We start from the raw sequence: 25,391 nt of genomic DNA, 5'->3' as shown, positions 1-25,391 counted from the left end.
ATTATTCTCGCATTACTCGCAGGCTTTTCTGTGTGCCAGAGTGAAACAATCATAAACTGAAACCACAGACTGCTGCCGTGCCCTTCATTATCAGCTGTGGTTCCGTAAAAGCAATGTTGTTTTTGGTTTTATGGCACTATAATTCTGTCTTATACAACCAGATTCATAAGCATATAAATCATTAGAAAGGAACACAAACATATCATCACCAATGTCATAATCAACAGTAAAGACACCACGACGTTACAGAGCAATTTAGAAAAGAAATGCAAACGAGACAAATATATAAATCACAAGAATTCACCAAGGTCTTCGAGTTACAGTGAGCCATTTCCTTGGCCTACATCTACCACCATAAACAAGAATTATTGCCTTAGTTGTCTCGCTTGGTTAAAAACAAAAGCCTTGAATGATATGCACTCCCACTCGGATGAGCCCAGACACACAGTATCACAGCGAGGTTTACTCTTCATCACCTGCCAGCTCACCTTGCATAAGGTTACACAGCAGATTACACAACAGGTAGCTCCAGCCAAGTTGATTTATTGGCTCGACGGGGCGGTTTTGACAAGCGTCATAAATCCAAACAAACTAGACTTCATGGACTTGTTGCTGGGCTGAAAACCAGTAACCAAGGACGTGGTGAACTCCCTTTTACTCTGATGTTCTGGTCTCCCAAAACACAGATGTGTATGTAACCCCAAAACCTTCTGAAAGATTTGTTAGAGATGATTTATATTGTGTAATTCTGCAGAGGAGAGCAGCAAGTCTGAGAGCAAAATAATCGTCCTTCATGTTCAAGGGAGTGAAATAAATCTAAAGCTCATTTTCCTGTGAAACCTCCTCAAATCAGCTCAAGGACAGTGTTGAGGGCTCCCTGACCCATGCACTGCCAATCATTACTGCAGCACTGATCCTCCTCTAGACAAAATTGTTTCCTACCATAGGTTGAGGAAAGAGAACCCAAGAAACCAATATTTACTGTTGATAGATGACAGGACGTGACCCGTGGTTTCAGTTGCTTTGTACGACCCAAACGTCCTCACAAGAACTGTTTTATGGCGATCCAACCGTCTCACTATTTTTTACTGAATATAAACATATGCTCCTTTAATAAATTGCCAATGCTGTTATTTTTTGGAGACGCCAGTCGTTATTCACATGACTGCAAGAGGTCGTTTGAACCCTGAAAGCCTTTCAACAGATGACCGATGCTGTTGTTTTTCCATCTTCAAAAAGATAGGAAAAATCCATCATGTTTTCAAAAACAAGAACACATTTATTTGCTCTATTTTTTCCCTTTAAAGACCCTGCAATTAAGGGGACTTACACTAGGAAGTCAAATAAAATGAAAAATGTGTGTGAGCATTAAAAACAGAAAGTCAGTGACATTAAAACAAGCCACACTAGCAGCTCTGTGAGACACAGTGGTGCTTTAAGCTAACATGCTTATGTTAGATTCATGGGAATGAAGCTTTGCAGGAATTTGGTCATAAACCAAAGTATTGCAAAATGTTTTAATTTGACCTCATAGTGACACAAGACAAAAAGTTAGTTGTCAAGACATTTCACTCTGAAAACACAAGCATCAGTAAGTGACACTTATTACATTACCAACCACAGAACACACTGTTAGGAAAGTGTACAACAGAAAATTGGGAACAAGCACATACAGTACTTGGATGAGTAATTCTTATGCAACATGCCAGAGGCGTTTTGGCTGAAGATTTTGGCTCAGAGGCCTTTATGTGTGCCTTTTACTTGTGAACATACTGTTTGTGCATCTATGTCTAAGACTACCATTCAAAGCCAAACAGAGTAACTCTCTTAATACAGGCATGGAAAACCTGTCGTCAAGTAGCCCGGTCACACAAAAAGGTGTATGAATGACACAATAATGCGCAAGGCATTTAGCGTACAATAAGAACGCCGTTCTTGCTTTAGTAAGTCTGCCCTGCAATGTAAAGGTATCCGCGTAAATATCAGAGCTCATGACGTACACTAAACAGTGAGAAAGATGCTTATGGTGGGTGGGATTTTTAGGTGGATGGGTCCAACAAACACAGGACTTTCAACCAGGAGACCGGTTGTTTTGTATGCTACGTTATGTTTGTGACGGGTTTTTTTTAGTGACGTTTGTGACGTGTTTTCTGTACTTATGTTACGTTGTTTTCGTACGTATTTGACTTAGTTTACATACTTATTTTAAGCCTAACCATGATGTTTTCCTAAACCTAAGTAAGTGGATTTGTTGCCTGTTGTTGTTTTGTTGCCTGCGGACATTACCGTAGTTTTGTTGCGTGGTGTACAAATGACAAGTGAAAAGCACAAAAAGCCTAAAATTCATCCTCATGACATGCGAAATGTCCTTGTAATACTGTGTCATTTATACACCTTCCCATGAGATCGGGTTGCGTCAAGAGATCGTTTTGCTGTTGTAGTGCAGAGTGCATGACCATATTATATGCTGGATAATAAGTTTTGTACTTGAAATAGAAACTGAGCAACACTGTGAAGAAATCTTGTGTTAAAAGAACATTCCCAGCAGTAACCTGACTTGACTTATACCTAGTTGGTCCCATGAAACTCCGGCAGTACAGCTTGTTATTAGCCTACATTACTTGGAAGTCACACCCAGCCGAAAAACCGCCTCGTTCACTGCCATCAGGTTTTATGTAACTTTATATACCAGAGCAAAGCAGGCCAGATGGTTCATTTCATGTCAGGCCTTCAGGCTATAAAATAACAGTTACATAACGTATATACTTTCAGCAGCTGCATGTCGGTCGGGCATGTAGACTCTAGTTTCTGTTTTACCTGAAACAACCTTTTTAACTAACTGGAGATGGACATGATATATATCAACACCTGTAACAGGCCTGCTATAACTTTGGAAAGATTATGTTCGACGTTTTTCGAGACTGTGTATCGACTCCGTTTTATGTAGAATGTCCACTGGGTGTGAAAAATGATACAAACACATTAAAATGTAATGAAATCATTCGCCACAAATTACAGACTCAAATATAAATCACGCGGAGAGTATAAATCCTTGGCAGTTTCAAAAAGAGGCTTCAGAAAGGATTTATTCAGGGTTGTTGCAATGGATTGCATTATACTGTTCTGTGCAGGTGTTTGTCTTGTTGTGTAAAAACTAACTTTCTCTGCAAACGTCACAATGTGTTGCTTTCGGCTCTGCAATGATCCGACATCCTCCACAGGGTGCATCGTAGGCAAATCTTGTCGTTTTGGCATTGAACAAGACAGTTTTCACATGGAAAAGTCAAATGAGACCAGAGGAGCATGATATTACACCATCTGTTTGTTTACACGTTTGCAGATCTGATATTCTGCCCCTTGAAAACTGAACCTGGGCACTATTTGAATTTAAATGTTGTTCACACTACAACACAAACAACACATTCACAATGTAGCACCTTAGATTTTTAACAAAGCATTAGATTTGATCATTGACACCTCACGTCAATGACTGATAGTAGATATCTCTTTGGGAGCAGAGACATTAAAGGGATAGTTTGGTCGATGGCAATTGGCATGCCCCCAGCTTGGAGAAGCAGACTGTACTGCTGTGGACGGAGCCGGCAACAAAACGTATTTTAGCCAACTAAACAAACTCAATATCAGTTTGAGAGTGTACGCTATATTTAGAATACTTTGCACCGCTTTACCTTGCCGTCGAACAGCCCTTTCTGATGGGGAACTGAAGCTGATGTATCCATCTATGCTCTCGCCAAAGCCACTAGACTCCATTGAAAAAAACTGTAACTTTACCTCGCAGAACACGGGGGTTGCTGGTCTATCGCTGCCTCGATCAGTTAATATGTGTTATTGTGTGACTTTGGTGAATCTGAATTAACATAAGTCACACAATAACACAAACAAACTAACTGATCGAGGCAGCGGTAGACCAGACTGTGTTCTGTGAAGTAAAATTGCTGTTTTTGGAGTCTGGTTGCTTTGGTAAGAGCATAAACAACGGCTTCAGTTCCCAGTCGGAAACATCGACTGTATAGTTGTCCGACGGCAAGGTAACCGGCAAAATATTCTAAATATAGCGTACACTTAAACTGACATTGATTTTTTTTAAGTGAGCATTTCTTTTGGGGTCCCCGTCCACAGCAGTACATTGCTTTGCTTCAAAGTGACATTTACTGGAGAGGTACTGTTATTACAGACATTTTAATTCACAACCAGACTAATCCTAAATCTAAAATGGCTTTATTCAAAATCCTAATCAAAAAATGTCTTATTTGTCAAACATTTTAATATGACTCACAATTTATAATCCTTCAGGCTTTCATTATATCAAATCTACTTTTTTCAGCGACTTTCAGCTATTCAATATATTTGCATTCTGTAATTGCCTCTAGTAGTTGTCATTGTTACTGGCAGAGTCCGCCTTTACAGAGCGGGAATCAAATTGCCGACAAGCGCATGAGGGATTCATAGGAAACGATTTGTGCATGTACTGGATGTAATGCTGAAAAGAAAAGCTAACATTTAGTCACAAGTTCAGTATCACAGTCGGACCACACTGATGACTGTCTGTACAACAACAAAACGGCAACAGCGGGAGGGGAATGGACTTTTAGATTCAAAATGCACAGAAAGAGATCTTCATTTGTGCCAAAGCAGCCACCATAAACTTACAAAAACATTCAAACTATCCAAAGTCGCATATACGGAGAGTTGAACTCTTAATAAAAGGGGAAGAAACCTTCCATGTTTTACACCCTACACCATCTAACCTTATATAACCTCACCCAGCGGGCCAAGGAGGTGTTCCAAGGACGTCCGATTCAGCCAACTTTGCATTGTGGAGTACAGCATTGCTGTTGGCTGGGCCACACAGTTAGAAGCAATTTAAATTCAGTGAATATGGAAACAGGATGCTGATGAGAGCAAAATATAAAAAGCACAGAGGGGGGAATACAAATAAAAAGAGGGAGGTGTGAAGGATGATGGGGGAGATGGACAAAGACAGGAGGAGATGTGGGAGATGGGGAGTAAAGGCACGGGGGAGGGGAGCAGTCGGCTCTGTCTGGTGTCCTAAAAACACCCTATTGCCAAATGGGGGAGGAGGCGACGTAACCTCAATATCTCTAAAAATGGGACAACACTGTAGCCTGAACCAGCATGAGATCATATACATGTGGAAACTCCCAAAATGAGTAACCCACCACTCTGAATATGTCAGGGCGCATGAAATATACAGATACTTTGTGACACAATCAATTCTGGGTTTCTGGGAAATGGTTTTGTTATTAAAGTAAAACTATTTGATGATTTTTTTTTGCAATCAAAAATGAATGCAAACAATGTCAATAAAGATGCAATATTTTTTTTAGTTTTTTTTAAAGTTGCGTTGTTGTACACTTTTCTTGTTTAATTTCTTAATCAGCTAAGCCGCCCACACATGATCAGCGGTAAAATCGCTCAGCGTTGGCTGCACCTTAGTTTTCCTCTGGGGAGAACGGTGCCGCCCGGCTCGAAATAGCCACGCAATGTTTATAAAAAAGCTGAGGTGGACGCACCCGAGCTCCACGAGCTGCGGCCGTTTTGATTCTGTGGCAAAGTGCGGCCAAACAAAAGTTGGGAAAAGCTTAACTTTTAGCGGCTATGTGCGGTCAGAGAGGACCCGCAGTCAATCAGTTAACAGATCCTGTGACATGTTGATGTACCTGTATATTACAAATAATTTTTTTCCCGCCTGAAACACATGGATACACCTCCCGGCTGCAGAAAACTGTAATTACCGCACTTCGCCGCGTCTTGGTGTGAATTCGGTGTTATACGTAAATGTGTCCTACTGAGGGTTTAATGGACAAAGTACTTCACATACACACCCACAGACAAATACACCATGTAACTACCTCTTTAAAGCCTCTGTGAGAGAGAGAGAGAGAGAGAGAGAGAGAGAGAGAGAGAGAGAGAGAAATACAAACGATTGATAAAGGAGGGGGGCAATGAAAAGACAGCTGCTTGCATAAGCTGCCTTACACAAGATCTGGATAATAATGCAACTGTTCAGCTTACTAGAAAACAAAGTTGTACGGCAAGATGCAAGGACATTATACACACACATTTCACCACTTCTCCCTCCCTCGCTTTCTCAGAGCTTGAAAACCTCCACGTGTTTTCTTTTTTTCCAACTCCACTTTACAAACACGTCTGTACCTCTCCACTTATAAAAGGACCTTCACTGACATAATGCATTCCCTCACTCCTTACCTTTACCTTAGCTTAAATCTTATTCAAACCTTAACCCTTAGGTTAGAAGTTATTTCCCTTAGTTTCCAAAAATGTTCTCACTCTCAAGGTCTGATAACCCAAAAAATTGGTTCTTACACACACACACACACACACACACACACACACACACACATCGGATTCATACATCAGCAGCATTTGGTCCTCATTATAAACCCAGCAGGAGCTCAAGGCAGATTTAAACCAGGGAGGAGGCAAATATAAAGAGAGAGAGAGAGAGAGAGAGAGAGAGAGAGAGAGAGAGAGAGAGAGAGAGAGAGAGAGAGAGAGAGAGAGAGAGAGAGAGAGGAGGGCGATAAACAACCAAGATAATGAACATGAACTGCATCAAGTCAAACTTTCCTAAAAAGTCTGATTTAACACGATCTGTTGAAGATTTGCTCGGAGTTCAGGGCTATTTCTGAAATGAGAAAATTAAAAAGAAATGAATGAAAGTTCAGTTTACAACTTGAATTAAAGAGGACTGACCAAAGCTGTTGCTTTTTTAAAAGCCTTTTCCTTGTACCTCACCTTCACACACTACTATGATGTGTATGTAAATCTAATTAAAAGCTACGGTGCCAGAAAATGAATGAATTTCTGTAGATTGAGTCAGAGATATTCTCCTTTAATTTTACAACCACAAACAACAGATCAGTCTCCTCCTTTGATAAAGTCTGATGATGCACCGATTACGCCGATGTCAACTGGCCGTGCACCGCCGCCCGTTTCCCTAATGCATCATCATCATTTGAAAGAATAATAACGCTTCAATTTGCGTCTCTCAACAGGGATATTGTATAACACCTTGCTTTTATATTGGGCTGGCTTACAGACTTAGAAGACCGGCATCACATCCCCCTCGCTTGTGTAACAGAATTACACAATACTGAAGGCTGCTGCTAATGGTGCTGGGGCTGGTGGTGGGGGGGAGGGGCTTAACCAATCAAGACAGGTTGCTTTCATTCAAAGGCAACATAACACACACACACACACACATACTGTTCAAATACACACTGCATTTGCAAAATCCTCCATCTTCACTCCGATGTGTGTCAGTGAAGCTCATTTTTCTTTTCATTATCCCATGCTAATGCTTCATACTGAATGGCGTGGTGGAGCGAAAAAAAGAAGAAGAAGGTATTAAGTAAAATCATGTTTGTGGGTTTGCTTTACTGACTGGACATCAAGTCAAGAGAGGGACCTGATTGCTGTCATTATTTTCACTATCAATTCATATATATTGTTTCAAATTGATTATTGCTTATAATAAAATGTAATGTTATTACATTACATACATTGGCAGACTAAGCAATCTCCAAAAGAACAAGTAATAGATGTCATCAAAAATAGGAAGGGCAAAGTGGGGCTGTGTCCTGAATCCATACTACATACTAACTCTTTACAGTATATTCTACATACTACTTGTTATAATAAAGTCTTTTAGCAGCTAACATAAAAAAATGAACAATGTGACGTTGGATGTCAAGCAAGGTACAACTTAGAAACTAGAATTACTGCCTCGTGGTTGTTCCTGAGATATCGCATTCACGAGAATGGGGCAGATATGAGGTGAAGGTGACCTTGACCTTTGACCACCAAAATCTAAATCAGTTCATCCTCGAGGACGGACAACCCTCAAAACATAATGCCTCCGGCCACGGCTGTTGTCAGCGCGGAGGCAAACACATTTTGATGCCTCTTTGTGAAGTTTAACTGGCAGTAGCTTTCCAAAGATTTAAAACTTATTTTTTTGTTTTCCTCTTTTTGGCGCCGTTTCACCAAGAAATTGCCGTGGTAATCTGTGTTACAGCTGTTACACGATGTTCAGGTATACACTGATTACATTACCATCCATGACTTCATCCATATTTTTTCTTTTTGGTGTGCTGTTTTTTTGCCAAATCGTTGCTCTCCACACACTATAGGAACAAAACTGTTAAACTTAACATGACATGACGTTATGTGTGGGGCCTCTCACATTTTCAACATCTGTTAAGATTTGAAAAGCCTTTTAGTGCGGGGCCAGCCTTTAGTTATGCTTCAGTTCAGAGGCAGAAATAAATTCATATTTCTTGTCTTCTTTTCAAGCAGCACTTGCTTTGTTTGCATAATGGTAAACAACACACATTCAAATAGGCACGTCTCAGAGTTCATCTAAATGCGGCCACAGCCAAGCAAACGGTATCTGACCTGTAACATCTTCCTCACACCTGCAGCCTGCTGATTCTAATTTGAACCTCAGATACACAAACTGTTTTTCTAATTCTGTCTTTGAACCTGTAAATACCTACAACACGCACAGGATTAGCCTGCATTCAATACTTTAGCCTAGAGGTCTTACACAAATTAGTGACCCGGATCAGAGAACAATGCTGACCTGCATTAACTTGCTTCAGCTGATATTTTTAAACCCTCGGGCCAATCCCACCTGGGTGTCATATCTGATACCCGCCCACCTGATCTCACTTTAGCCTGCAGCATTAGAGCAGTTTAACAAAGAAAAAGAAAAAAAGAAACCTCACCCATGAATGATCATATCTCTTGTTGTGGAGCTTTTAGAAGTCAGACAGTGAAGACACCAATTCAATTCCTCTAAATTCTCATCGCCAATTAAAGTCAAAACACTGTGTTCATTTTTTGTCCTGATGTCTGCGCAGCATCAAGAAAAGAGAGACACAGCAGCTATGTAATGCAGGAGCTCTCACACCTAATCAATACCCCGAGTTCATGCAGTTGAACTGGGAGGGGTCGAGAGGCTGCGAGGGAGGGATCACAAATCACTGCACCAAGATGATCTCTAATTGGATGCTGCTGGCTGTTCTCCAGCCAATCAGAGAGGGTTTAGAGGGTTCATTGAGGTTGTTTAGGGTTTATATGGGGACACTGAAGGGGAAGGGTCTCCTCTGCTTAACCTATATAAACCACAGTAGGAGGCGGCTTATTCTGCCGGCAGCCAACACATAAACACTGAAAAAACCCTGTTTGACACTTCAGAATGAAGAGAAGAAGACTGAGCTGAATTAATTTAACTTAAGGATTGACGATGATTTTATTTTTAGTAATACATAGTATCAACTGTCAGTAAAATCCAAAAATAAAAAAGCTGTTTAATTCACAAAATAATGCATTGGTATTTACGTGATAAATAACATGTCAACGCAAATTCGTTTTAAAGCCACTAATTTTCATTTTCAAAAGGGATCCCTTGACTTCTGACCTCAAGATATGTGAATGTGAATGGGTTCTATGGGTACCCACGAGTCTCCCCTTTACAGACATGCCCACTTTATGATAATCACATGCAGTTTGGGGCAAGTCATAGTCAAGTCAGCACACTGACACACTGACAGCTGTTGTTGCCTGTTGGGCTGCAGTTTGCCAGGTTATGATTTGAGCATATTGTTTTATGCTAAATGCAGTACCTGTGAGGGTTTCTGGACAATATCTGTCATTGTTTGTGTTGTTAATTGATTTCCAATAATAAATATATACATACATTTGCACAAAGCAGCATATTTGCCAACTCCCATGTTGATAAGAGTATTAAATACCTGACAAATCTCCCTTTAAGGTACATTTTGAATGGATAAAAAATGTGCAACTGATTTGCAAATAATCCTGATTAAAAATTGTAATCGATTGACAGCCCTAGTATTTACAATTCAGAAGCCGAGCGTTTTGCCTGCTTCATTTTGTTGACCTCCAGATTTTGTTGATTTAGTAATTTTTTTAGTCAGTTTTAATTGTGTTTATTGTTGTTATTTCCTACTTTGCTGTGCTTCAGCAATCAGCTCTGATGGCTGCGGCACGTTTCACTTGATGTTGCCCAAATTTAGAATCACACTGTCTAAAAACCGCATTGACAGGAAAGAGGCAGAGGAGAAAACAGTGAAATCAGCAGGGGCAGTGCGAGCGGGGCATCGAGGCCACTGTGGCTGCAGGGCATCATTTTTTGAGGGGCAGAAGGCTAAAATGAAGGGTGAACAGCGGCTATGGCCCTCATGGCCTCCGTGAAATTCCTGCCCTTGCAATGACACTGAAGACTTAAGTTAAAAAACTGAAACATGAAATTGATAAGGTAACCGTTTATGTCACCTTTACCCTGATGGTGTGAAAACCAAGTTCGTGGTTGGAAAAAAAATGTCTGTAGTAACAACTTTGACATCGATCAATTCTATGTTTTATTCTGAGTCATGGGCACTAGCCAACCTTTTTTCTCTTCAGGAATCAATTTCTTTCCACTATCAAGATCTTTTTATAAACTATGTGGGCAAGCCAGTAAATGTCTATCAAAAGAAGTCCAATCTTAGATTTTCTCATCTGTCTCTGCCAACTTTTATCTCCTCTCTCAGGTTTATCAGACGCACTTAACATCTAAAAGGGAACGTGATCCAGCAGGGAAAACCAGGAGTGGAAGACCAATTGTTCACCAAAAAAGTAAAATGTGATCAAACATGTGGGTCTGTAGTTGAGTTGAAGGTGTTTGTTTACACCTGAGATGAATTTTTCATTAGCCAAAAGAGTCATTTTTAGGCATCTAATGATCCCTCGCTACTGCCTCTTTATAGACTTTTACATCTTTTACACAGTTCTGAAATGATTAGTTGATTAGTGGATCGACAGACAATTTAATTGACATTTCTTTGAGAATGATTTAATCGTTTATTTAAAAAATACCAGACACTCACTGCTTCCTGCTTCCCGAATGTACAGATTTGCTGCTTTTGTCTGTTTTATATCATTTAAAATGTCTTTTCCTTGAGCTGATAATGAAAATAATCATTAAACATAGTCCTTCTTATACATATATAACATTATATTCAGCCTTGTTATATTAAGTGACTTCACTTTTGCCATGCAAAACCAACAGTTGCAAAACTATTAGTTACCTCATTACTGAAATTGTGTTCTGCACTGACCCTTTCTGACCTTTCTGAGCTTAATCATTAATGGGACGAAAACAAAGTCTGCAGAGTTAAATAACTGAGACTCAGCAGTTATCGGAGCTACTCAAGAGTATGAAAAAAAGCAAAAAGCTTTGGGACCTCCTCCCTTTTCTTTTTCTTTCCTTTTTTGGGGGGGGTTTGTCTCTCATTTTGCTTTGAACTCTGAATAGATAGATTAGACCTTTAAAATGTAGAAATGGTGTTGATGATTCTCATTCTTAAGCTGACATTGTTTACTCATTTCATGCACCATATTTCTTTATAAAAAATATTAAACAAACCAAAAAAAAGCTGCACTCATGCAGAAGCCACAGATGTCTCTGGACTGTGGCAATCAAGCCACCTGTAATTATTAAACTATTACATAATTATCACCATGGCAACGCAGTCATGTTAGTTTCCATAGGAAGCGCATATACAGTTTGAGTAGTTGAATAGGTTCCAGCATACAAAAATACATACTGGTGGGTTTATATTATACTGGTGCACACAGTAATTAATGATAGGTTTATGCTCGCCATATAGTGTTGCCGGCGCGAGGGTGCGTAAAGCCAAAAATGAGGTATTGTGCATAAAGTGCGAAGGCATTGAGGAGTTTGGTTTATGGTGTTTTGCTGGTAAAAGTCTTTGACTTCTTGCTTTTTCACAGAATATTTACGTCCCCTGGCATTTCAGAAAATACTGCAACAAACAACTCGGCACCTGTAGAGGTCCCCGCCACAGTGTATAAACAAGGCTTTAAGGATTCACACGTGACCCACGAAAAACACATTTAAACTGGGACAAACATGACACTCACTCAATCTGAACAGACGTTACTGACCAACAAATGAGTTCAAACAAGAACAACACACACACACACACACACACACACACACACTGCTGTAATTTAGATGGGACACAGAGATGAAGATAAACAAGATGACAGACGAGCACGAGGTGTAGCCATGGCTACTGGTCAACAAATGACTATTGTCAACAATAACAGGTGCATCTACGCAGGCAAACACACCAAGAGAAATACCCGTGTAAGAGGAGAGAGCCGGCTTATCGGAGGTCAACAAATGAAACATGAACAACTGCTGTAATCTGTGTGTCTAGAGACGAAGACGGGTCTCCAGGAATCTTGAATATTCAGGTTACACAGTCATGACATTCAAGAAACCATATAAACATGACTAAATGCAGCACTTTGCAACTGATCCAAACCTAAAACTACAGTACATGCCTAACCCAAATGCTTAAGGCGTGTTCAAACTAAACTTGTCAATTAACTGATTTGTCAATCAAAAGAAAATGAAAAAGCAAATATTTTGATAATCAATTAACCATTTCAGTAACTTTTCACGCAAGAATGCCTAATTCAGAGTAAATTAAATCCCTGGGTTTTGGACTGTTGGTCAGACAAAACAAGACATTTGAAGCCATCACCTTGGGCTCAGAGCAAATGTGATGTGCATTTGAATCACTTTTTATTTTACATTTCATGTCAATAAAACTTATTTTTTTTCTATAAAAGAATCAAGATATTGCTTCTGATGAACAGTAATCCTACACACCAAGTCAAAATTGCGTTAAGCAATGTGGGATTTGTTGAAAAAATCACACAAAATACCAGTTTTACAGTGTTATTTTGGGTACAATTTCATTTATGTAACAGGCAGCATTTTGATTTTTGCATAACTTGAACTTGTTATTCTTGAAGTCACTGAGAATTGAGAAATACTAAAAACATTTTTAGTAAAAACACATATTTTGTTCTTGTGTTTACATTATTGCAATCAGTTGATATAACTTTTTCAAATACAAAAACTCCATAATCTTATACACACTTTACTCGATTTTGAATTGGGAATCGTTTTGAATCGAATCAAGACTCCAAGAATCAAAATCTAATCGTGAGATACCGAAAGATTCACACCCCTAAAAACCAGGGAAATAATGGACAGACTAATCAATAATTAAAATAATCATTAGTTGCAGTAAATGCGACTGAGGTGCTGCGTTGTGGTTTTAATTACAACGACAAAGCATTCTCAATCAGTCGAGACATTTGATTGGCACGTCTGACTGGCTTTGTGTCCATAGCAACACTGGCTGAGGCTCATGGGCATCGCAGCACTTACAGCCATTAGCCCGTGCCACTTAGAAGGAATAAGACGTGATATTTCAGAAACAAATTTGAAAGAATTGTGTTCATAGAATCTGTGTTTCTATGTTGAGGAACACTAAGAGAAGAATTTAGAGTGGTAAAAAATACAGCCTCCATGATATGACTCTATTGGCCCTCACAAAGTCAGAAGTACAAGAGCAAACAGGTTCAAGGAGGCCGAGAAGACCAAAACTCCCTCTTCTCAGAGAGATCTAGCACTAAAAAATCTGACAAATCCAAACAGGCCTCATCATTAAAAGCCTCGACTCTCTGAGAATAACTAACAAGTCTTGAGAAAGATGTTAAATCATTAAAAGTTTAGATATTCCCCTCAGGGTGAGGCCCTGAAGGGAGAGTATCAACAGTACGGGGGATTTTTTTCCACAACACCAGCTTGGTAGAATCTTTCCATGAAAGGAAAAACAGTCGTGAGGCAGAAAAGGCAACCATATGCTCCGTAATGTACCTCACTACAGCTAACAGCCCACACACAGTAACACTCATCTGTGTATGTGTGTCCTCAGGACTTACAAATGCCTTATTTATCATACTGTTGCTAAATGAACAATAATTCCCAAGTATACAGTACTTGAAATACTACTTCTACTGCTTTCAAAAGGACCTATTGGTGGAGCCTTCAGGTCAGCATTTTGGCCGTTACCACCTTGGTTTTTGGCCATCGCCATGTTGGTTTTTTTGCAACCAGAAGTGACACGAAAGGGTGAAGATAAGTACAACCGAACGCTGAATAAGACATTTTTAGGTGACCAAAAATGTTACAATTAATTTTCATGAACTGAAAACACACAGTGAAAGGGTTAAAGTTGCAAGACGAAAACACGGACAACTCCCAGACCGGAAAACGCCGTGGTAGCGACCTGTCAATCACAAGGTAGCCACGCTCTAAAGCATCCCCTGCTTTATGGTCTATTTGACTCTAAATGGTACCATAATTTACTAAATGAACATCATGCTGTATTGAAGAAGACTTGAAACTAGCGATTGAGACCATAAACTCATGTTTACAATGTTTACTGAGGTAATAAATCAAGTGAGAAGTAGGCTCAGTTTCTTATAGACTTCTATACAATCAGACTTGTTTTTGCAACCAGAGGAGTCGCCCCCTGCTGGCTATTAGAAAGAATGCAAGTTTAAGGCACTTCAGCATTGGCTTCACTTTTCAGACCCAGAGGTTGTCCACTGATTTATTACTCAACCATGAAAATATACTCAGTGGAAGCCTTGTTGTCAACATTAGCAGTAAGTGATTATAAAAATGTTACTGTAGAAGGTACACCAGGTTACTGTTTATGAGGTCCACCTGTACAATATAATGCCTTCCAATACAACAACCCTGCAATAAATCCTCTTTATGAAGCTCATTCCATTTTCATTGAGTGTCACACAGGAGTTGACTTACCCCTACGGTCATTCTGAGGCTGTAGTTGGAGGTGGCGTTGTATTAAACTGTCTCGTATGGAGGCGTTTCAATACCTACTGGAATAAACAGCAGTTTGTCAGGAACATGAACCGAGTCTGTGACCTTTCAGTTGTGAGACCGTTCCTCTGGCAACTGAGCCACCCTGCTGCTGTGATGGCTCACATCCCTTTATCCAACTTTCCACTCATTGCTCACCGTTTCACGATCAACAAGCATAAACAGGAACAGAGAGCCAGCCAGAGACTATCCAACTCCAGTGTTTAGACAGATATATGCATGTAAAAATGTACAATGTAGAGCAGGTTCAATGCTGTAAGCCAGACAGTGGTCCATGCTGAATCCATTCTTTTATCCCTTATAGTTTCACAACTACGACAAGAATCAGAGAGACAGGGATTCCAGCTTTTCCCAACAAGTCCGGTCGCACTAAATGCCGTATGAATGACACAGAAATTCACATTTTGTGTGCAATAAGTATGCCGTTCTTGCTTTTGGTGTATCATTTATACACTATGTAGTCTGTATTGACTCAAATGTAAACGCATCGGTGTAAATATGCTATGCTCAGAACTATAGAATAAAAAGGGAGAAAGACTGCTTATGGCGGGCAGGAGGGGAGGTGGATGGGTCCAACAAACACAGGACTTTCAACCAGGAGGCCGGTGTTACATTAATGACATGTTTTTGAGTGATGTTTGTGACGTGTTTTCCGTACTTAGTTTAGTTTATTTGGGACGGAGCAGTGCAAGTTAATAAATACACATGCTATAAAAAATGACGGAATTAGCCAAAAGATTATTTTTCATCTGTTGTTCCTGGCCAAGGTGTTAAAAAAGGGCTTACAAAAATACACCAAAACAAAAAACAGGGCACGCAGTTTAAAAGTTTTCTTCTGTTACGTTGTTACCGTACATATTTTATGTAGTTTAAGGACTTATTTTGAGCCCAACCATGATGTTTTTATTAAACCTAACTAAATGGTTTTGTTGTCTAAACCTAACTGCGGCAGTTAGGCCGACTAGAATTATCGCCTCATGGTTGTATGCCACCGCAAACCAATCAAGTTGCAGTTTACATCCATGTCTGTCCAAAATACAGTCACTGCATCATTTTATCCCGTTAGATATTTGTGTGAAAGTGTCATATTTAGCATAACAATCCTTGAGTTATGGTCAATAACGTGTTGTGTGGTCACAGTGACATTTGACCACCAAAATTGAATTAGTTCATCCTTGAATCCAAGTGGATGTTTGTGCCAAATTTGAATAAATTCCCTCCAGGTGTTCCTGAGATATCACATTCATGAATATGGAGTGGACGTAAGGTCACAGTGATCTTGACATTTGACCACTAAAATCTAATCAATTCATCCTTGAGACCAAGTGGACGTTGGTGCCAAATTTGAAGAAATTCCCTCCAGGCGTTCCTGAGATATCGCTTTCACGGTTCATGGTCCGGACGGACGGACAAACCAAAAACATAATGCCTCCGGCCACGGCTGTCATCGACGAGGAGGCATAAAAAGGCTAAAATGCGTTCTCATGACAAGCGGAACATCCTTGTAAAATCATGCTATGTACAGTATACGCCTCCCCATGAGATCAGGTTGTGATGAGAGAGGAGAACTAGAAACTGCTGACCACGTTCCCACACATTCCTCTCCCATTAAAGATTTAAAAGTTATAGTAAGTAAACTAGCGAAGTATTAGTGGGTCAGACACTCAGCGCCGGTGGTCTATCCACTCCCTGGATGTTGTTTTTAGGAATTACTAAAACATGAGAAGTAGTGGAGGTCAGAGTCTCAGTCGCCCTACATTCTCTCCCTCCCCGTCTGCTTCAGTGATTTAAACTCTCTGGCCATTAGGAGGGAGGATGAAACCGTTACTAAATCTCTACTTAAATCTACATTCCCTGCTGTGATGTCTCGGTCTTTTCTGAATATGAGCAGCGGAGGTCAGTCAGACCGCTCTGCCCAGCTTCCATCACTCTCCCTCTTGCTGTTTTACAAGGAGTGTAGGTCAAACCGACGCTGGTGTTTTCATCCCTCCCCCACTGTTTTAAGGTTCAGTGAGCTCGAGAAGCAGCGTGGCTCAGGGAAACCCACACTGGTCTATCCTCCCTTTCGGTCCTCATCCACAGTCTAGCTCAGACGGACAGATGTACTCGCTGGTTTCTATCTGAAGATCTTAAATATTAAAATCACATTTATCTGCTTTGAGAGACCAAATTTTGTACACATATTTTCACATTTTCAGTTTCTCCCTAGTACTACAAGATATAAAGTCTTGTACTACACTTAACTGTGTTGCAATCATTGTGTACAAAATTCAGTTAAATCATTAATATTTCTGAATTTAAGATGCAGCTACAACCCCAAGGCAAATCTTTCATGATATTTGCACTGGTTAGTTTCAAATCAGAGTATTTCTTAAATTAAAACTAGACTTTCCAATACAGGACTGATCAGTTCTTCTTTCCAACTTTGCTCTGCTAAATCTTCCAATATCCTTTTTGAAAGGGTTTTTGGTTTGCAACTTTGATTTTAATAAAAAATGCACATAGCAAAAAAATCCCATTATGATATTTTAGCTGAAATAAAACCAGCCATTAAAAAAAGAATCTGACTAACAATAGGGCTGCACAAGTAATTAATTAATTTTGGCTTCCCACAATTAAAAGAAAACGATTGACTGTGATTTTAACGTTTTAAAAGCGTGCTCCGCTCATAGAAAGCTCTGCTGCATATCCAATCAAGCACTTCCTAAACTAACATCCAACATCCAGCACAATTTGAAAGTGAAAGCAGTGCTCTTTTGATTTAATTTGGGGCAAAAAGTTTTGGTACAATTTCATTCTGCTTCTAGGAGATGCTCTGTAAATAAGGACCAGTCTTATTTTGATGCACAGATTTATACATTAGCAGGATTGTAGCACAACGCAGAAGTGAAAGCAGTCCCTAAAATCAATGAATAATCCTGATAAATAATTGTGATCTCAATATTGATTATGGGGTGTTTAGACTAGCAGGCTAACTGTTTCCATCACTTGTTTACACTGACAAAAGCTAGAAGTTAACAGTATTTCCCTCCATGATTTTGTACGTTTGATGCTGATTGACTTCAGATGGAAGATGAAGAGAATTAATTGACTTGAGTCAAACTAGAAATTAAAATCTTACAAACACTAATCCTCCCAACCAACCACCTTTCTTTGCTGAAATGTGAGAACTAAACATTCCTCAGTGCTCTACTTACTAGTAGTTGCAACTTTTGTCCGTCACACAGCAGGTCTGATTGACATTACCAACCATGCTGTCAAGCTGAGCACACACAGTTCCTCCCCTCTAATAGACGAACAGATGATATCTCGTCTGCATTTAATGTGTAAAACTATCGAGGAGGCCAGCAGTAGCCACCCTCCTCCTTCCCTCCATCACTCCAGAGTTGTTCAGAGCGCTCTGTTCCTGTACTCAGCCGCCCGCTGAGCGCAGTAGCAGGAACAGAGTGAAGGAGTGATGAAAGGATGAAGGGAGGGATGAAAAGGAGAGTGCCACAGAAGCACTCCTAGATCATCCTTTCAAGATTAAGCAGAAAATATGTGTCTAAACGAGACCAAAATCAAACTAACTAACCTTAACCAGTGTTCAAACAAGCCACGAGTTGGCAAGCGTTATCGTTTTACACAAACTAGACACACATGTGAACAGTGTTTTCAATAGCTCCAACATACCGCAAGTGCAAAGCATCAGTTCCAGACAGTCTGATGTAAGCAAACATTGCACTGTGACCTTCACACCAACACATATCTCCATAAGGAGTCTGGGTCCATAAAACACCCAGTTACTGCAGATTTTTAAAAAGACCTTCACTAAAGAAAGCACACCAACAATAAACACAATCTACACTTTATGCAACTCTTTTCTGTCTGAAGTTGCCTGAAAGAATGAACTAAAGTTCAGCTAAGGTTGCGTCCGGCTGAAGTGGTTCACTGGATATATGATCCAAGGTCAGACGAATAGAGAAAAAGTCTCTGAATCAACACCGACAGCGGAGGCAGACAGAAAAAAGCCTGAGAATCAGACTATTAGAACATAATCTTCCTGCCACGGGTCGATCAACCTGATACAGTATGTGACTGGGAACCAAAATGCCTGGTCAGCGTTACAAAACTACCCCCCAAAAAAGACTTGAAAGGCAACAGTGAAAGCTGCAGTATTTGGTTCAGCTTTACCAAATCACAGCCAGTAATTCAAGGAAAACAAGCTTTTAGGAGATAATGTGTCTAAAGACAACAGATGAGTTTCCTCTGCAGCAGGAGAAACAAATCTAAAGCTTCAACTCGACAACAAACTAAATGGTTTTGTTGCTAAACAAACATATTCAACAGCCACTGCAGAGTATAGAAGCAAAGAGACAAAACTCCCTAAATGAATGAATGAACACTGCATAGCTAAGACACGACGCCACCAGGTTGAAAACAGGCAGAACTACCCTTTAATTAAATTACAAGTCTGTTTTTAAAAGGGGAACTCCAACAGTTTTACACACTAAAGGCTGTTTACAGGTCTTGGGGAGCATGCAACGCGTTCTCGTCCCAACTCGGCATATAGCGTCATGCTTTTCAGTCGGAGTAAACGCGTGCTTAACAAGCCCTGGGCGTCACTTTTTGGTTGCAGTAAACACGTGCTTGATGTTGTGAAGTAAACAAAAACATGCTTAGGTTCAGGCAATAAAACCACCATAGTAAGGGGAAGGAAAAAGCGTGTGGCTACGCTGTTCAGACTCAGACTCCAACACAAACTACACAGAAGCACCAAAACCGCAAAGTTATATCTAGTGAAGCCCGTCTGTTAAACAGTGTTGGCCGCGGTTGAAGTACGCGGGAGAGACCGTAGCTTTAGTCTCCAGGGCCGGAGTCTCTGCTGTACTCTGCTCCTCTGCCTGCCTTCATTCAGCTCGCTCCACTCTCACGTGCTCACTGCAGAAGACTTCGTAGCTCTGAGAATATCTAGTGAATGTACAGTGGACGTTTGTGCAGAAATAACTGCTGCAGCTCCTCCAGACCAACAGAGGTTTCCCGTGTCTTGGGAAGTGACGGGGCTCCGCAGCGAGAAACGTTATCGTCTCCGACCAAAACTCCAGTGTCTTGCCTTGAAGCTCTCTGTCTGCTCTTTAACCTCAGTCTGAACTGTCCCTATAGCACTTCCCCCTAAACAACCTAACTTGACATTCAAAGGGACTGTTTGTAACTTCTTACACGTATAAATCACCCGGGTCGGTGTCCCATGCGCGCTCGTGTGTGGCTACGCTGCTCAGATTCAGACTCCAACACAAACTACACGGAAGCACCAAAACCGCAAAGTTCTATCTAGTGAAGCCCGTCTGTTTAACAGTGTCGTTTTGAGCGATGCTCCTTCATGTCTATGTAGAGCGAGCACAAGCGCGAGCCCGATGCTGACTTAACGGCCACAGGTGTCGCTGTTGACAAGCATTTCTGATTCTCACAAACAGTCCCTTTAACCATCTCACTTACTACTATTACTTACCTTAAAATCTGTGTGATTACAGCTGATTGTACTACTGAAGGTGGTTGTTATATTCAGCCACCCTGAAGCTCCCTGTCTGCTCTTTAACCTCAGTCTGAACTCCTCTACTGTCCCTATAGCACTTCCCCCTAAACAACTTGACTTGACATTTAAGCCTCAATTTATATAACTCTTTACATAAGCCACTTCCCTTTTTTAGGTTTGCCCTTATAGCCTCTAACTGTCTGTTAGGTAACACTAGCTCATATTAGAGGCTGTTTAACCCCTCAGGCAGCTGTGTGTCTGCTACCACGCTGCTGCTGGTCTCATCTCGGTCACGGCTGGTTTTCCGAGCACCGGCTGGTTTATGGAGGAAAAAAAAGAAAAAGAAAGAAAGAAAGAAAGAAAAGCAGCGTGCTCGTTTCATAACACGGAAGAAGAAGAAGACTGCTACAGCATTGCAGACAGACAGAAGGAAGGAAGCGGTGCACAAGTGCAGCAGCAGCGTGCTCCTCTATTGTCTGAAGAATGACGCCCAGCAACATGCAAAACATTGGAAATAAAAAGGTTTAACAGAAAGAAAACATTAAAAAAGGAGGAGATAAAAAGCCGCTGTGTGTTTCTCACCTTCCGTCCTCTGGTTTCTGTTTCTGCTTCTGAGTCTCCTCCGAGAGAAAAGCTTTTTATTTCTGAAGTGGTGGTAATGAGATGCAGCAGGCTTGGCTGCTTCTCCACTCATTCATCAGTTTCTGCTCTAAGAGGAGGGTCGGTCCTCATCATGGTCCTGATGGGTCCTGATCCTGATCATGGTCCTCATGAGTCCTGATGGGTCCTGCATGCTCTCTGCAATAAAAAAAAAAGGGGAAAAAAGCCATTACGAAAGTTCCGGAAGTGCAGCAGCATCCAAACTGTCCGGGGTTACATACATAACAACAGAGAGACACTGCAAGCTCTCATTAAATAAGTGTTTAATAATTCACTGTGTTGTAATTATAGTATTTTTTGTCTATATTTTTCTTCATAATAATAATAATAATAATAATAATTATTATTATTATTAGCATATATATATATATATATATATATATATAATTGTTTTTTAAATTATTATTTTTATGTTTGGGCTCTTTGAGTTGTATAAGTTGAAATAATAATAATAATATTATACCATATTACAATACAATATTTAATCAGGATTAATTGAATGATTGTCCATAGTAATCGCAAATTAATCGCAAATTAATCGCACATTTTTTATCTGTTCAAAATGTACCTTAAAGGTAGATTTGTCAAGTATTTAATACTTTTATCAATATTCATCAGTTTCCTGCTCTAAGAGGAGGGTCTGTCCTGATCATGGTCCTGATGAGTCCTGCATGAGCTCTGCAAAAATATATATATATATATATCATTTTTTTAATATATATATATATATATATATATATATATATATTATTTTTTTAATATATTTATATATATATAAAAGTTAGTGTAAATTTGGAGCATTATTTAGCCTCCTTCTCGAGAAGCTAGTATGACATGGTTGGTACCAATGGATTCATCAGGTTTTCTAGTTTCATATGATGTCAGTATCTTCAGCTTTAAAACTGTGCCCACTACAACCTAAAAATCGCAAGTTGCATTAATGCCTTAAGGAAATTAGTGGCGTTAAAACTAATTTGCGTGAACGTATTATTATCACATTAACTTTGACAGCCTTAAAATAAATACATTTCTTATTTAGTCAATTAAACAGCCTATGTCTGAGTTAAAGGCTCTGCACACCCTGTTACCTCTGCTCAGGTCAAGGCTGGGTGGAGTTATGCTGAAAAGTACATCATGTCACCAACCTTCTCTGTGTACTCAGAAGAATTGGAAAACAAGTATGCAAGCTGTCCCGTCCTAACAAGTTCAACAAAACTAACAGGAAAACGAGACTGATGTCAATCAAGCACAGTCTGTACACACCCACACAGTCCTGAGAACACCTCATATAATTAAAAACAGTGTCCTCAAATCTTAAAGGTAAGGTGTGTAGGATTTGGCAGCATCAGTGTGGTTGCAGATTGGAACTCTGCGGCTCACGTTACCGCAGTTTCACAAGCGTGTCGGAGAACTACGATGGCTTTCAGGTGACGTAAAAACGTGACAGGCTCTCTCTAGAGCCAGTGTTTGGTTTGTCCGTTCTGGACTACTGTAGAAACATGGCAGAGCCACATGGCGGACTCCATTAAGAGGACCCGCTCCCTATGTGGATATGAAGGACTAATGAAAACATAGTTATGACTATTATATTGCATTTCTGATAATAGATCCCTCGAAATGTTACACACTGTTCCTTTAAACATGGACTGATATTGTGAAATATCTTTTTGCATTTTGACTTACTATCCAAATAACTTGTTGGAATAGACGACTGATATATGATATGATATGTGAGCTACTGTACAGTATGTCCACTCACAGCTGCTGATTACACTGTCTGGGCGTGTAAAGACTGAGCTGCATTGACATGTCCAACTCCCATGTTAGTTTTGCATTATAACTTTCACTTATATTGTTCCATAAGGAGTTTCATAGCACTTGATGCTGCAGTCAGACCACAAACCTCTCTGATGGGTGGACAATTCAGCTTGTCAAACACAGCTGTGACTAATGAGAATTACTGGCTCTAATCTACTCAAGTGAACCAACTTTCTAGACAGCGAGCGAAAGCAAATCACTAGAATAAATGAGTGAAATTTGGTATGACTGCAGCATAATCTGAGGTCTATCATGCAAAATCTACTCAAGACCAGTTTAGAGTACTTTAATGACTTATCAATGACCAGATTGCCCTTTCCATGTGAAAATCTACAGTGGTGATTGTTCTTTGTTTCCCATTGAAACACTAAAACATCCCTGATATTGTCACTTCAAGCTTTTGTCTGACAATGTATGTAGATTTTTGCAGTTATAGAGATCTAGTGTGTGCATTATTTCTGTATTAAAGTTGAAAATGCGGGCAGTAAGTTCAGCTCAGTCTGTGTTAAAATCACTAAACATCTAGCTGCTTCTATCGGCCATAGTTCTGTAATAGGAGTGAAGCATGGACCAACGACTGGTTCGAGACAAGCATGATTTTAGTCTTATAAATAATGCATAAATATGTGTTCACTAAACTTTCACTTAGGTGCTTAGAAACAACTTTAATCATGAATGATCCCCTGATGTGATGTATTTTAAAATGTGTCTGGTGATTTAGCTTGATCTTTATTTTAGATTAAAATGGGTGAATTCATTTCTATATTTCATTACATGTAAACAATGTCATCAAACTGTGTCTGCTTTAATACATTTTATGCAACACTTTTCAAGTTGTGTGTTTTCTTAATACTGTATAAGATCAGAACTTTATTGACGTTGCAGAGTACAGGTACTGAGACGTTATACTGCTTTACATTAAACAAACTAATACACTGTGTTATGAAACCACTCAGCAGGTGGACTGCAGCACACTGATGACTGAACAGCAGCAGCATTCTTTACCTAACTGTACTTTCTCCTCCTCTCATTCATGCAGTGCCCCCTATTGGCCAACGGTCCACAGTGCTTTACACAACTCTGGATTATGCAACTTTAACAGAGGGGTGACACTGAGGAGGCTGAGATGGACACCTTTTTTGGGAGTGCACCTCATCCCTCATCCTATATTTAACATACAAGCAGTCAAAGAGTACGAATGACCCAAGGCCCACGGGGCATGCAAAGATCTATGGTTGAGACTTAAATGGGATCGAGTACGACAATTTACTTACTGACTTATATCACTGGCAATACAAGTTATATGTATTTATTTACATGATACAATTTCAACTGATACCCCACCACGATCAGAGACCCCAAAAAAGAAAAGCCAGAACCAGAAAATGAAAGTTGGAGAGAGGCAAAAAGTGTGAAGAAGCACCAGGTAGCAAACCTAGAGTGAAGCTACCGGTAACATATGAAACTAGATGACCTTTGGGTGCGGATGAGGGGCCCAATTTGGAAAATGTTGTCCCCCTGTCCATAATTCCTATTGACTGGCCTGCATAGTACGACTACAGGCTGGGGTTCCCAAGAATAAACTACTGTATGTAGATATAAACGGCTCATCCTAAGGTAACAAAAACACAATGATTTTTATTTTCAGGTGATTATACACTAAAGAAAACATAGTTATTAATATTATATTCCATTTCTGCCAATAGATCCCCTTAAATGCTACACACTGTTCCTTTAATTTGCATATTGTGTAAAACGAAAATAGAGCACACAAGGCCCTAGCCCCCTGATAGTGTGTGATACTTTAAATTAGGACCCATGGCAAACATGGACTCAATAAATAGTTCCATCTATTCAAACTGATTTGAGTAGAAGAACAGTAGTCAAAGGGAACAGATAACGCACAGAGGTATGAACCACTTTTTACAAAGTCACCTCTAGTGGATGACAAACAATACTGGTGAATGGACAGTGCACAAAATCCAATTACAAGCTTGTCAAGATTTATGATATGAGACATACCTGCATACCTTTTTAACTTGAAAGATGTCTCAAACCAGGTAACACAGGCTTCAGTTAAATAAGCTGCTTGGAATGTGAATATTTCCTGTATAGGAGAAACATATATCCTATAGGATAGGTCTTGGTGACGTTGGTTAATAATGGCAGCTCTCAACTGAAAGGCCAATCACAGTCCAGGTAGCGCTGCACAACAGAGATGTGGAAATTCCTGTAAAAAACACCAAGCAACGAGGGCTCTAGTGTCTCTTTTTTACTCTCATTTTGCTCTCAGTCTTCTCATTGATTTATGGCTTTTTCCATCTTCTCAACTATTGATGCATTTCCTCTCCTTCCTGTTTCCTCCTATCTATTTTCTGTCTCCATGTCTCTTGCTATTTTTGCACCAAATAGTGTGCAAGCTTCTCTTCTCTTTGTCTTTTTTTTTTGCCTCCTCAATTACATTTCCATCAACGTTTGTTGATGTCCTCAGTATCTCTGAGGTGCCTGTGTGGCAGCCAGATAGTCAGAGAC

At 39.9% G+C, this 25,391-nt stretch overlaps 1 protein-coding gene across 1 annotated transcript in view; it reads right to left on the bottom strand.

Moving 5' to 3' along the window:
* LOC141773038 (helicase ARIP4-like) overlaps nucleotides 1-21,165 on the bottom strand; it is a 78,286-nt gene extending 57,121 nt beyond the window's left edge. The window contains 1 exon segment of the mRNA XM_074644684.1: nucleotides 20,964-21,165. The gene's annotated coding sequence lies outside the window, so the exon portion shown is untranslated.
* Nucleotides 21,166-25,391: the final 4,226 nt, after the last annotated feature.

The sequence above is a fragment of the Sebastes fasciatus genome, chromosome 8 (assembly GCF_043250625.1).
Source record: "Sebastes fasciatus isolate fSebFas1 chromosome 8, fSebFas1.pri, whole genome shotgun sequence".
Taxonomy (NCBI): Eukaryota; Metazoa; Chordata; class Actinopteri; order Perciformes; family Sebastidae; genus Sebastes; species Sebastes fasciatus.
The sequence above is the reverse complement of the archived record's forward strand: the minus strand, read 5'-3'. Positions and strand labels throughout refer to the sequence as shown.